Source organism: Sturnus vulgaris, chromosome 7, assembly GCF_052056855.1.
Source record: "Sturnus vulgaris isolate bStuVul1 chromosome 7, bStuVul1.hap1, whole genome shotgun sequence".
NCBI classification, from domain to species: domain Eukaryota; kingdom Metazoa; phylum Chordata; class Aves; order Passeriformes; family Sturnidae; genus Sturnus; species Sturnus vulgaris.
The window spans coordinates 35,374,281-35,387,887 of record NC_142249.1 but is presented as its reverse complement, the minus strand read 5'-3'; the positions used below and the strand labels follow the sequence as shown (position 1 = coordinate 35,387,887).

At 38.3% G+C, this 13,607-nt stretch overlaps 1 protein-coding gene across 1 annotated transcript in view; it reads left to right on the top strand.

Annotated features, from left to right (window-relative positions):
* The window catches only part of TMEM163 (transmembrane protein 163), an 85,586-nt gene that overhangs the window by 38,009 nt on the left and 33,970 nt on the right, over window positions 1-13,607 (top strand). The window lies entirely within an intron of this gene.

Below are 13,607 nucleotides of genomic sequence, written 5' to 3'. Positions count from 1 at the left end.
GGCTTTTGATCCTTTTCCCCTCTGAATTTTCCTTGTTTTGACTGGGATCCATCAAAACTTGTTCAGGATTTTGATTACATTTGGAATGACTGTTGAAAGTGACCTGTCATTCCAAGAGGTCATTTTGGATAACATAGGTGGGAGAGCTGTGCCCCAAGATCCCTCCTGGACAGTTGGCACAGTCTTGTGGCTGATAACTCAAAATACAGTGCAGTACTAAATGCCACAGAAAGTGGGCTTGTAGTGACTACCTAGTGACTGATCCTGAACCATGGCCCTTCGTTTTTTTGTCGTACATTTATAAAAAATGCAAAGGAAATAAATAATTATTTTATTTGAAATGACGAGCCTATAGATTATATCATATATATAGAACAGAATATATGCATATTATAAAGATTGCTTACTGTATCATAAGAGCTTTTTGACACATGGGAGATTGCAAATCCACTTCACAAACATTATTAGAAGTACGTGTCTGCACTGTGTGTGTTCAGAGTGATCACCTCCTTTCCTGTACAAGGATAAATTCTTGCTGCAGAAGAACTTTCAGAATTGTTCTTAAGCCCTTTCAAGACTTTATGTGTGAACTGTGACTAATCTCATGGCTTCCATCTGGAGCAGCTGTGTCATTCCCACTTCCTACCCCAGAGGAGCCTCAGCTCCAGCTCTGAAATAACTTTTTTTCTCTCTGGAGATTCCTTTCAATTTCCTTTATTTTATTTTTTGACAGAATGAAGTAGTGTGTGGCAGCATATTTTTTAAGAGACAGTATGCAAAACGAAGTAATCAGGATACCTAAGAAGCTGCTAAAAATTTGAAGAAAGGATATTATCTTTCAGCATTTCAAACATATATTTGCAAAATAATGTTTTCACTTGTAAGTATTCTTTTATCCAGTACTATCATTATCTCAATAATTTCCATGGAAATTTTTAGACTTCTTTACTATACTCTATTCAAAATGGGAAATTTTAAATTTCACCTGAGTGTTACGAACACATACAATTGTATGAAGATAAGATAATCAAGTAGTATAAATAAACAAGCATATCTAGAGAAACTTGGTGTAAATTTACACAGTCTGAGACTCTGGACTCTTACCTCCTAGGTACACAATCAAGTTATCATGAAATACACAGGGAAGTGAATTCAGAGTACTCTGGAAGTCACTCTAATTCTCTTTGCACAGGTGACAAAAAGTAAGTTGTTCATTCTGCTTCCAAAAGTAAGCTACTTTTAACATAATAATAAAATCTACACTTTTTGAATGTTGCAATAGTGTTTCCTGAGTCAATATGCTCAGGGGTAGAAGGAAAACATTTGTTAGACTCTACTATAACAAGACTACAAAGATAACTAACTCGTGTGCTTGTATGCATTAACATCAAATTATTTACATTCATTTTACTGCTGATTTTTTTATTCTTGATTTTTCTCTTAAAATGACTGAATGAACTTGCTGCAGTCTCTTTTGTGCTGCTGCAAAGCAGACTTGGCATTGTTTTATGGCTCTGCCCACCAGGCAGCTGGAAGGATGAGTAAGAGCAGCCCAGGGAAAACAATGCAATAACTTGTAAACTTAAAAGGATGTCTCACCTGTGGGGGAGGCTGGGAGGTCATCAAGAGCAGTGGCTGAGCGAACACACTTAGAGCTGTCACCGAGTATGAAATACCTGTTTTGGCTGGGAAGGCTTTGCCCCTTCTCAGGCAGCAGGAGAGGGAAATCCCGAGAGGAATCAGGGCTGGAATCATTGGGATTTTTGTCATTCGGGGGCTCAGGCTGGGGCTGCTCTGCTGCATCAGCCAAGGAGGTTCAAAGCCTCACCTTGCCAAGGAAGGAAAACACCAATTCTGGCACCGTGGGAATGGTCAGCAAGACATCTTTGCTCAATCTGCAGTGCTGCACTAGTGTTACAATCTCAGGCATCACAAAATCCACTACTTCTAAATTAATCGCAGCTTCAAGGGTCGGGATTGATGACTATGAGTCCAGACCATTGGATATTTTATAAATACTAGTCCAGCATTCTGGTGTTAGTAATTCTAGGTTTCTGCTTTTTAAAACCAGCAAATATTCTCAACATGATATATAAATGAACAAAAAAAAAAAAGCAAAACAAATGCAACCCAAACCTATCATTACTGGTATGTAAAGCCAGAGAATGAGTAGATACTGGCTGATCTCTTAAAGAGGAGCAGATGATGATCTAAGAATGACAAAAGTGTGTGCGTGTTTGGGTTTTTTGCTTTCAATAATCTGAATAAATGTTTTTAAAAATATAGTATTGCCAAAAATTTTTCCTCTCTGGTGATTGTAGAAGACATTTTAACACATTTAAAGTTCCATCCATTTTTAGAAGGGCAACTGCAGAAATCTTGAAACTGGATTTTCAGAGACTATGCTTATCATTTCAGAAAAATTAAGTCAGGATATTTTAGATGATTCCATGGGTTTTTGGTGTTTAGTATCTTCTACTGAAAAGTCATTTAGACTCCAGGTGAAGTGCATATCAACTCTGCTTTAAACATTCCCTGTATACTGACAAATAACATTTTCATCTTAGTTTTGAAGGCTGCATAACAGGAAAGAAAAGCAAAAAGACCAACAGCAGAAATTCTCTGTATGTTAAAAACATGTATATGCTGCTTCTTAACATGGCAGGCTTTATCCTGGGAATATGTTTGTAAGGCTTTTCAAGAGTTTGCTCCTTGGAGTTGTTGTGCATGGAACAGCAAAAAATAATTGATGTAGTTTGAGTTTTATTGACATGATTGCATGTTGTAAATAGCAATATACAGCCTTGTAATATCCCTCTGTCTTATCATCACATTTTTTGTGATATTATCTGGACTGTTTTCTGTCCAAATGAATTAAGCTCATCTCATCAGAGAGGATTTCAAGTCTTCTGTTACTTTGATCAGAGTTAGCAGAAGATGTGTCAAGCCAATTACTCTAAAATTGGGCAGATGCAGAGCAGTGTGGTATGTCAATCACTTAGTGGCTTTTCTTTCAGTTTTACAACTCTGGGTCTGTCGGGGAAGCTCTTCCCAGTCTTTGAACGGCTGGATATGATTTCCTATTGCAGCCTGTAGTCAGTACCATGCTATTGGAAGAAAACTGTTCTAAGATGTTCCAAAGTGTTGCAAGATGGTTTATTTAGAATTATTGCATTTAAAAGCTACTAATGGAGCTTGTTTAAAAAAACACACAACAAAGGAAATTTGTAAGTAAGGCTCACATTTCATTTTAATTTTTGCTTAATGACTCGGGGCTCACAGCTGATGTGATACATCAGGTTTGCTCTTGAGCTGTGGGCTGAGCCTGAGTGCAGAGCTATTTTATGTGTGCTATGTGTCTGTGGCATCCTTGCTGCCAGAGCATCCCCTGCTACTGCACTGAAGGAGGATTGATGACAGGGCTCTTTATTGCAGCCCTTAGCAATAGATTGTTGAGATTAACACATTGTCTGAGGAAGAGATTTGTCTGAAGGGCCTGCAATTCCTCCCTACAGTTACATTCAACAGAGAACCAGCAGACAGTTGCTTCTCTCCCCACAAGGTTTGTTTATATTTCAGCTTAGAAAGATAAAAGATAGCACAGAGGGTTTACTTTTTCTATTTTTCTTTCTGACTTTTGATTTGTTTAACAGAATTGTTTGTGTTCAGAACTTGAGTGTTTGATTAAATTTGTGCAAGAAGGGTGAATTTTCATTGCTTGGAGGTTTTTATTAAAGGAGCATAAGTAATTCACTTCAAACTTGAAGATTTCCTGGCATTTTGCAGCCGTACAAGAAGCAGAGACAATCTACTATCTTTTAGATGGTGAGCTGAAATCAATCCGTTTTACTTGAATTACCTGGACTATTTCACTGCTTTGTGCAAAATGACATAATTTTCACTACCAGAGATGGAATGTTAGTTTAATATTACTTTGACCATGACCCATGATAAAATATATGGAAATAGGTGATAAAATCTGCCATTTGGTCTAACTGTACAAGGTAACATTTTCAGTCATCTCTTTATTTCAAATTATCTGATCATAGAAATGAATTTTTAGTGTAACAATCTAAGTGATAAACTGCCACAGATTATCTGACAATACAGTAAATATAAATAAATATTGCTAGGACAGTACTGAGATTAAATTATGAATAAACTTGCTTATTCAGGGTGACCATTGTTGTTTTGGCATTTTGCAAGTTTATTAGCAAAATTTGTTAGAATTGTGATAGTTTTCCCAATTGACCCTCAGTTGGAAAATATCTGTTACTTTACTCCAATATAATCCTTCCATGTGTGAATTCTGGTGCTTTGTCAAATGTGCCACATAAAGAAATTCTTGAACATACTGACCAGTAAAGGGACAGCAAATGACTTTGCATTTTTAAAACTGCAGATTTAGAGCGTGGGAACACCTCTGTGAGAGTTTTACTAGTTTATGATGTTAAATGGCAGGAATTGAACTCTCACTTGTTAAAACTGAAGAGTAAATTAAAGAAGGATTTAATGGGGTATGGAATAGCTGTGAAGAAGGATGTAGAGGTGTCCTTAGCATGGTGTGCTTAACTTCTGAGAACAGGTCCTCAGGCTCCTATATACTAAAATGGGCTGGAGAAGTCTGATCCTTTACCCACAGCCAGTTGAGGTATCTAAATTTTTTTACATCAAAAAGCAACTTTAAATTGGAATTCTGTTTAGACATGTATGTAAAACCGGGTTTTTAAGTTTCTCCAGTAAGTCACTGAGCTGTCTGGGATGGTGCATTCCTAATCTCCCTTTACAAAAGGAAAATCTCTAAGATTGTGCTGTATTCTGGCAGCCTGCTTAATTGTACTTGGCAGCTTGTTTTGGCTCTGGAGCTGCTCACCAGCCTTCTAATTAAATGGGGGTGCCCTGATACGTGTCTTGTCTCTGAAATCAATAGGGATGATGAAAAGGGCTGTGAAGGCAACTAATTATCTTTCAACAACCAATGCTTTTCAGTTTGGATCTTCCCTGGTTTTCATATTTCGAAGTTCATTAAAATGCTCAGAGAACAAACATTTTGTATGAGATGAAATGTCATGAATGTGAATTTCTTCTGGTCTTGTGCTCACACCTTGTTCCATTCTTGACACTCTCAGGAGAGCCATGCACAGAGAAATGAATATAAACCTCCAGTTTTGGTTTTGGTCAGGTGTGGATGGGGTCCAACCAGGGTAGCAGCCTTAGGTCTCTAAATCCCAAATGTAGACATGAAGAGAATTTATTCTATTTCTGTTTATCTTCCTCAAGAACAGCATTGCAAGACAGTCACCTGTGAGTTAAGGGAGGAACCAGACAAGAATATCAAGGAAAATTCCAAGCAAATATCTTCTTTTACCTTCATAAAAAAATGGAACACAGATAGGTGGTCATACTAGAAATGTATTTTTAAAAAAGTTTCAGCCTGCCTCTATGTTCTCAGATATCTGAGTTTGAATGTAATTTTTAATACCTTTTGCAATTTTTTTAGGTGTATTCATTATTTGGTGTCCAGCTGACAGTTTTGTATGGACTCATTTTTCTCTGATCCAAATTCAGAACTTTTCATAGGGAGCTAAAATGAGAGATGCCTAAAATAGTCACCTTTGCATTCATGGCTCCCACTGCATTTGTGTTCTAGAAGTTTCAGCAGGACAAAAACAAGCTTTAAAACCTACCAGTGGTGCACAAGTCACAACATTTTCAGAAATTATAATTACATTATACTAATGCAAGTTAAGGGACAATGCAAAATCATTTTCAAAATTAATGTTTATTTCAGCACTTGATACACTTCTGAAGCTGTATTTCTCTATAGAAGAAATCTGCTTTGATTTTCAGAAGCCTGTTCAAATACTTTTAGTATAAAAATAGTCTCTCACAACTGTTGAGCTGTAGAATGCCATAAAGCTCCTACAGAAGGTTTCTAATTGGAGTACTGTTTTCCATGGGTAAAGGCTGCAGTTCTAAAAATTAAGGCTTTGACAATGTGCAATATAAAAGGCAGGTCATAGCACGACACAGTTTATTCAAATAGATAAGATATTGCTGGTGCCCACTGTCACTCTTTGCAGAATTACTCCATCCTTTCATATGGTAAAATGATTTTCCCTGTGTGTAACATGCTAGTCTGTGGAAGTACTTGCACCCTGTTTTAGAGATAAGAATCCTAGCAAAGGAAATGTTTCAGGGTTGGCAGCAAGGTATGTGGGACTGTGCCAGCCACCTGGAGCTACCTGCCTTTTCACACAGTCACATCTCTTCAGACTCCAGTTCTGGATTATTAAGCTTATTCTGGATTGCTGATCTTCAAATATCTCCTGTGGTTCCTGATCCAGTTCTGTTTCCTTTCCTCTGAAATAGGAAGACTTTTTTTTAATGTATTGTAAATATAATTACATGTCTATAATTACCTCAAAACCCATAACTTCCTTCACACACACACTAAAAGGAAAAGTTTTCAAGCTCTTGAGTTCTAAAATACCCCAACCTGCTCACAGTAAAGTTTGAAATAGTAACCTGAAAATAGAGAGCAAAAATAAATAAAAAATACCCTAAATCTGGAGCTTTGGCACTTAGATATATCTGATATATTTCTTCTAGTCTAAATCTGGCAAACTTCAAATTGCACATCTTTTTAAAATACAACCAGTGGGCTTCTGTACAGGAACAGAGACAAATGACCCTGTCAGGGACAGGGGATGCAGTTCTCACTGGTGATGCCCTTTTAAGTGTGCTGTGCTTCTAAATAAAAATTATAAACAATATTTTTTTCTTACAGACACCAATATGCATCCAGTAGCACAGCCAATGATATCCATATATTTATTGTTGGCTGTGCTGCAGTTAGCCTGAATCCTTGCATATAAATTCTATGTTAATACATCTGAGCTTTTGTACAATATCTGTCCTTAATTATATTTTTGAAAGGATGTCTTCATCTTTCTAATGTGACCAGAGGACAAGAACTTACCAGAAACTGAGAATAATGGCAGTGTTTCATCTCTTTGATTAACAATTCAAAATCGTCAGACTGGCAAAAATGTTTAATCTGTGTCCAAGCTGTTACAGGTTTGAGGATACGTTTATAAAACATGAGTTTGTTGAATCCCTATGAAGATTCCAGAAACTCTTTAGGTCAGATAACGCTCTTCACCTTGGTGTCCTGGCTATTATTCTGTTAATTTTGTTTTAAATCAACTGTTCAAGATTTCCAAGAACAGGTTTGGTTTTTTTTCTTTTGTGCTGAGTAGAAGTTCAATACTTCTCTTGCCTCTAGTCAGTAAAACAAAAATTGGGAGAAATTTTGTGTTTGGAGAGTCTCCTAGGTCATTAAAACTAAATAACCCTGCTCTGGATACAGCAAGTTACAAATCTTGGCCAGAGGGCTTCAGAAACAGCTGTTGAGTGTGTCTGATATCACCCAACATTTGTGGTAATTTGTGGCTTTTTTAGCCAAGGTACCACTCCTTGCTTGTCCCTGTTCAGGGTCAAAGTGCTTCCTTTGGTTTTGGAAGCTCACTCCAGGCTCGAAATTACAAAACTTGTGGACTGTAGGCATAAACTGCAAAAACCTTCCTGGTAAATGTGCAGTTACAAGCATTTGCAACATTCTAGGCCATTTCAGTTGTTATATTTGGAGTTGGGGCATCAATAATACATAGTTTCATTAAAAGACAATGTGCTTTAATGTCATTGCAGTGAGTTATTTTGGGCATTTCAAGTGACCCCATTTGAAATACAACAGATGAAAGTATGCACCTGTATATTCAGTTGCAGAGAGTTTGCACCATGTATTTAGCTGGTTTTTTATAGACCTAAAAGTTTCAATATTTCTATTCTGAAATGCCAGCATATGCATTTAGTATCCCAATAAAGCTCAACTGGAGCTGTAACATATGGGCCCTCTTTTCATTCCGGCCCCCCTGGAAAGCCAAAGCTAAACAAAAAGACCAAGTCCTCCTTTGCTCTGATTTATTGGTGTTCTATTTTTTTTGAGATGATCTTGTTTGAAAACAGAAGGTTGGCACCTGAGAGAGGAAGCACAGGAGTGTGTGAAGCAGTGGGATGCCAGACAGGAGGGATCCTGCTCTCTCCTGTGCTTTGCAGAGCACTTGCACATGCTGGAATATTGCTGGAATATTGCTCCTGCATGGGCTCAGCCTTGGAGATTGCTGCTAACTCTGCCTGATGGAGTTACCTCATTTCTGTTTACAAACAGCTTTCCCTAGGAAATGGTTCCTGGTGTTCACCTCTAGTGATGCTGGGAAAGAGTGCCATAGCAAATTGAGGGCTCTGGTATCGTTGGCTGACCATTTATTAGTGCTCTACTCACTGAAGGGTGGCAGGGAAAGCTTGGTGTAGATAGAAGATATTTCAGCAGCTGTTAAAAGATATCCCAGGCATTATTTTTTATTTTCCTGAAATAAGGAACAGATTTACTGTCAGTGTCTGTGTGTCCCTGTCATTCAGGGCCTTTATATCAGGCTTCTTTATGCTCACTTTGCTGTGTATTGCAGCTGGGTCACTGTGTTCTCCACAAGGGGAATGTTTTCATCATTTGAAAAGTTATACCTTGTTTTCTGTGGCAGGATTATTTCACAGTTCAGGATTGGGCAGTCCTGTGAGTTTGCCCAGTCTGGCCCCTTTGTGCCAGGGGAGGCCTGGCTGCTCTTTTGGTGGCTAAAGGGAAGAAGGTGAAAGCAACCAAAACACAGATGGATCTCCAGCCTGAGGGGGGTTTAGGACTGGTCTGTTTTGCTGTTCTTTATGACTATTGCTGACCACCATGGTAAAATGGATAATCAGTTTCAGATGGAAACAAGAAACATGTAAGCAAAGGGAATCAGGGGTGAACTGGCATTTCTTTTCAAGAACCACAAAAACAGGTTTTAAAAACTTTTAAAATTGAAGCATTGAAAAATGAATGACAATACAGAAAATCCCGAAGTCAGAGATAATAATATTAATAATAACAACAACAATAATAATAAATAATAAATAATGTTCTGCTAACATGAACAAACTGGAAAGAACTGTTTTGATTAAACTCAAAGGAGAACCTTTGCACAAAGTCTTGAAACTTTACTGCTTCTGTAATAATAAATGGGGAATAGATTCAACTGTTGTGGTTTACTGAAGAAAACGAAGTTATGGAAGTTTGCAACTGCTGAAGATTTGACCATTGCCAAACAATGATTAGCTTGAGGATTTTTTGTAGTTTCTTGGCGTGACAGTGACACTTTCCAGGCAGTGGCACAGCTGAAGACTTTATGTCTGGCCCTAGAGCCCCATTCACTCAATTCCCAGAGCTGAACTTCCCCAAGGACTGAAATCTCCTGGGACTCTCCTGCAGTTCATTCTGCACAGCGTTGCTGTGACACCTTTCAGGCAGGTGGAAAAATGAACCCTCTTAGGGACTTCTTTAAATTGGTCATAAATTCTAATGAGATGAAGATCCAGGTTTGATGTACATTAAATTTAGGCTTCACTTGTTAGATACATAACAGTGTAATGGTACTGAGCAGAAATGAGGGCCTTTACCATGTTGATACAATATAAACTTAGAAAATGAGCCAAAGATTTTGTATAGATAATGTTGGTACACTTTGGCCAATTACTTTGGGATAGAAATATGGATGTAGAAGGATGACACTGATGGATAACTATGGATTTACCCATGTAGATAAGGTAGAATATGTGGCAGCCAGTTGCAGCTGCTAATTGGAGAAATTTAATGCATGTGCATAAAAATCCTTAAATTTTGCTCTACTAGAATTTTGGAGAAGTGAGAAGGCACATGAGGAAGGTATGTGTACCTGTTGATCTGAGCCAATAGCATTTTTAACAAGTATTAACATTATCAGACATATCTGTTCTTTGCCTTCAGTTCTTGTCAAGGATTTTTAGAAAAGAACTGCTTATTTGTTTTTCTCTGTTTGGAATGGATTTATTTGGAAATATTTGTTGTTACATTAGTTTTAGATGTTTTACCAACACTAGGCAATGAAAACAGACTGTATTTCATTCTCATTTCTGATTCAACAGAACTTCCAGTTCCTCTTGCTCGTGACTGTACAACCTGCAAGATCTGTATGGTAATATATAGAGATATAAACCCACCACTTTCAGCACTGTTCAAATTGCCTGACTGATTTCTGCCAAGTCCAGGTCATGTGCTTTTGAAGCCTTGGTATTTTATGTGCTGACATCCAAGCCTGTCTTTCAGAAAGACTAATTTCAAAGCAAACATGATGGAGTGATTGTTCCATCTAGAGGAGCTGCCTAAAAATAATTTTTCCCATCCTGAGTAGGTAAGAGGCAATTTTTATGGCAGGTGGAGGAGCAGTTTTTATGTACCATCTCTTATTTGTAGTGAAACTCATCCCAAAATTTTGGTTTGAAAGACCTGGAGTGAGAGTTAATTTTCTCTCCCATTTCCTGTCTCCTAGCTTTGTACAAAAAGGTGCCAGGGAGCTCTCCCAACACAGGGGAGGAAATGAGAGTCCCAGGGTAACTGCAGGGTCCTCACCCAAGAACAAATTTCAGCTGGATTAAAACTGACAAAGGCTGGTGGCAGACTAAATGTCTGGAAAGTTAAATTGGAGCTATTTTGTGGAGTTAAGGCCCTAGTTACATGATTCCTTTCTGAAGCACATGAAATGAGTAAAACCCTTATTTTGTTGAGGGTAGAATGTGTGGGAAATAGGCTATTTTAAAAAAAAATTTGAAATCACTTTGAAAGGGGCGAAGGAATTCCAGCAAAACCTGACCTGCAGGCTGGCAGACTTCACAAATTGATATTGCTGTGCAGGTGGAGACAGAGGAAGATTTGTTGCTTACTGTGCTGGCTCTATTTTTAGTTTCTGACTGCTTGCAAGTTCTGTTTACAAATGTCAGGAAAATGCATTAGGATTATCTGTTTTATTGTAGAGGTAATAAAATGTTGTCCAGTTTAGCCAATAAAACAGCTAAAAGCAGGCTCCCACTGTTATGACAGAGTAGCTGCTAAATGTGGCCTCACAGTGGTTTTAAGCTGCCTGCTCTGCTCTTTCCTCATTGTTTCCCACATTGTCCTGGCTCATATGGAGATTAGGAACCTTTGGGGGTTTTTATTCCCATCTGGGAGTAGCTGAAAATGCACTTTGAGAAGAGGGAAGGTGAGGGATCAGCAAAAGCTCCGTGGCCCATCCCTGCAGTGCCCTGATCACTCCAGCAGTGATACTGGAGGCTTCAGGATCACAATTATTCCTTTGCCCAGGGCTCCCAATTTCTTGCCTGCTGAGAAATATGTCCTCAAGAGTCCTTTCAGCTGCAGTGTCTGGAGTGGGAACAGTTGATTTTAGTGGATGTGGTTGGTCTGTTGCAGCCTGTATTGGCTGATACCCTGTAATCCAATATTAGAGCTGCTTTCACTGTGCCACAGAACCTGGATTTGTGGACAAACATCCTGTTTAAGCTAGGATGATTTACTGGGGGGCTTTATGACTGTACTTGCCAGCTAGAAGTATTAATGTGTTTAAGTCAGGGCTGAAAGTGCTCTAACATTGTTATTTGACTCTGAAAGAAAAATAAATGTGCTGTTTATTCCACTAAAAAGCCAGTTTGTAAATAGATAATATAGAAATACATCTTTCCAGTGCTGAAAAAAATATTTATTACCTTTATTATGGCCTTCTACCATTAAAAGTTAGTGTTATAGGATGCCAGTCATAGTCATATTCACTAATTAGCAAAAAGACTTGAGCAGAGTTGTGACACTGTTAGTTAATACTTGTTTTTCATCGCTGTTTTAGATAGCTCAGGACAAACAGATTGTGTGTTACTGCTGTGATAGAATACATAAAATAAAAATAGTTCTCATGCTGAATTCCCTGTGCTTTAAATATACCAAATATGTCCCCTCTAGCATTCCTAAGGTGTGGCTATCTGTATGCAGTTCATCACCAGAGAAATTGCATATTCATTTTTAAAGGAACCATAAAATTAGTTTGTTTAAAGTCTGGGTCTGATTTGGGAAAGAAACTGGTAATTTAGTAAAAACTGAGGAGTTAATTCCACTAGAGGGATAAGCTAGAAATAGAAGTAGGAGTAAAAGTGTTGCTTTGAACTGTATCATATGGAAGCAGCAATGACAGGAACATTGCAAGTTTGTATGTACCTGTGAATCCTCATCATTTTTTTTGCAACTTCTGTAGATTTTGAAGCTACGTGCCTCTAAGGAGGCAGACAATAAAAATTTGATAGGCAATCTATTATTATGCAGTGAAGTGCTGAATTTTGCAGGTCACTGGCAAGTCTGACCAAGAAATATAGATTCTTTTTTTATCTAGGGAAAGAATAGTGGGAAATCATGGTTTGAAAATGAGAGGGAGATGTAAATCTGCACTGTTTCAATACTCTTCAACTTTGAGAAAATTGGAATGTGGAGAGAAACCTTGATGACTTTTCTTTGTGTTTTGGGCCAATGCAAATATTTCTGACATTTGGTGTGCTTGTGAACACACCCAGGTCTTAGATCCATAACAAAAGGGTTTTGTTTTCCCAAGAATTTAATTTCTGTTTATCCAGATAAGTGCCACAGAACTTCAGCTTGCTGTTACTCAAAAGCACAGTCAAATCATAGTCTCTGTTCTGCCAAGCTGCTCTAATGAACACTGAGAATTAGATACTGTGTTTGTCAGCCTAAGATTGACAAAGCCATTGGTGAGTCTGGTTTTTGTTTTATTTGGGTGTTTTTCCTACAAAAAATGTGTTCTTATTAAGTTAGCTGATATCTGTTCATATAAGAGTAGTCAAATCAATCCTTTTAGGCTTTATTTCAAGCCCTCTTAATACTGGAGCTGGAGTTCTGTGAGTTTATTCAGGGAGCAGAAGTTCAGGTAGTCCTTGACAAAACACAGCAAGCAGGTGGAGCCTGAGAGCTTGGCTGGGGCTGCTGTGGGTCTGAGCTGCATTTGATGAAATCCCATCTCCAGGGCACTCCTCTTCCACTGGTCCCTGCTTCTCCCCTGGTATTCCTCTGGGCTGTTGAATATTTGTTCTGATAGGCCTTCCTAGAATTGAAAACTGAGGTGATGAAATTAGGATGTGAGGAAAAATCTAAACAATTGTGGTTTTTTTCCTAGGTATTAGCCCATTTTCAGTCTTGGTTATGTTTTAGAATGTACTATGTGGTCAAAGCCAGCATTGGTCAAAACTTTTCCTACTGGTATTTTTCCATTGGAAGCCACTGAAATGATGGGACCTGAAGCATTTCTTGGGGCTGTGTGAGTTACCCTTGGGATTTTTGCTGAAAAGATGGAACTCAAGAAATCTCAATGGGCCTGTGCAATTTTCTGTCATCCAGTTCAGGTGGCCTGAAACTCCTGGCTGCAGCAAGGGCCACTTTGAGATGTGTTCAGTTTCCTGAGAGTTTGATATTGTGGTTTCAAAAGGTTTTGGCTCAAATCTGCATCTAAAACACAGCTTGTTTCATGAGCAGACTTTCTGAATGCTGCTCCTTCTCCCCCATAAGAGTTTTGGCAGAAATCTCTGGAGTGTTCTGACCATTTCCTGTGGCATAAGGTTTTTTTGTAGACATTTTTAAAGTGTTGGGT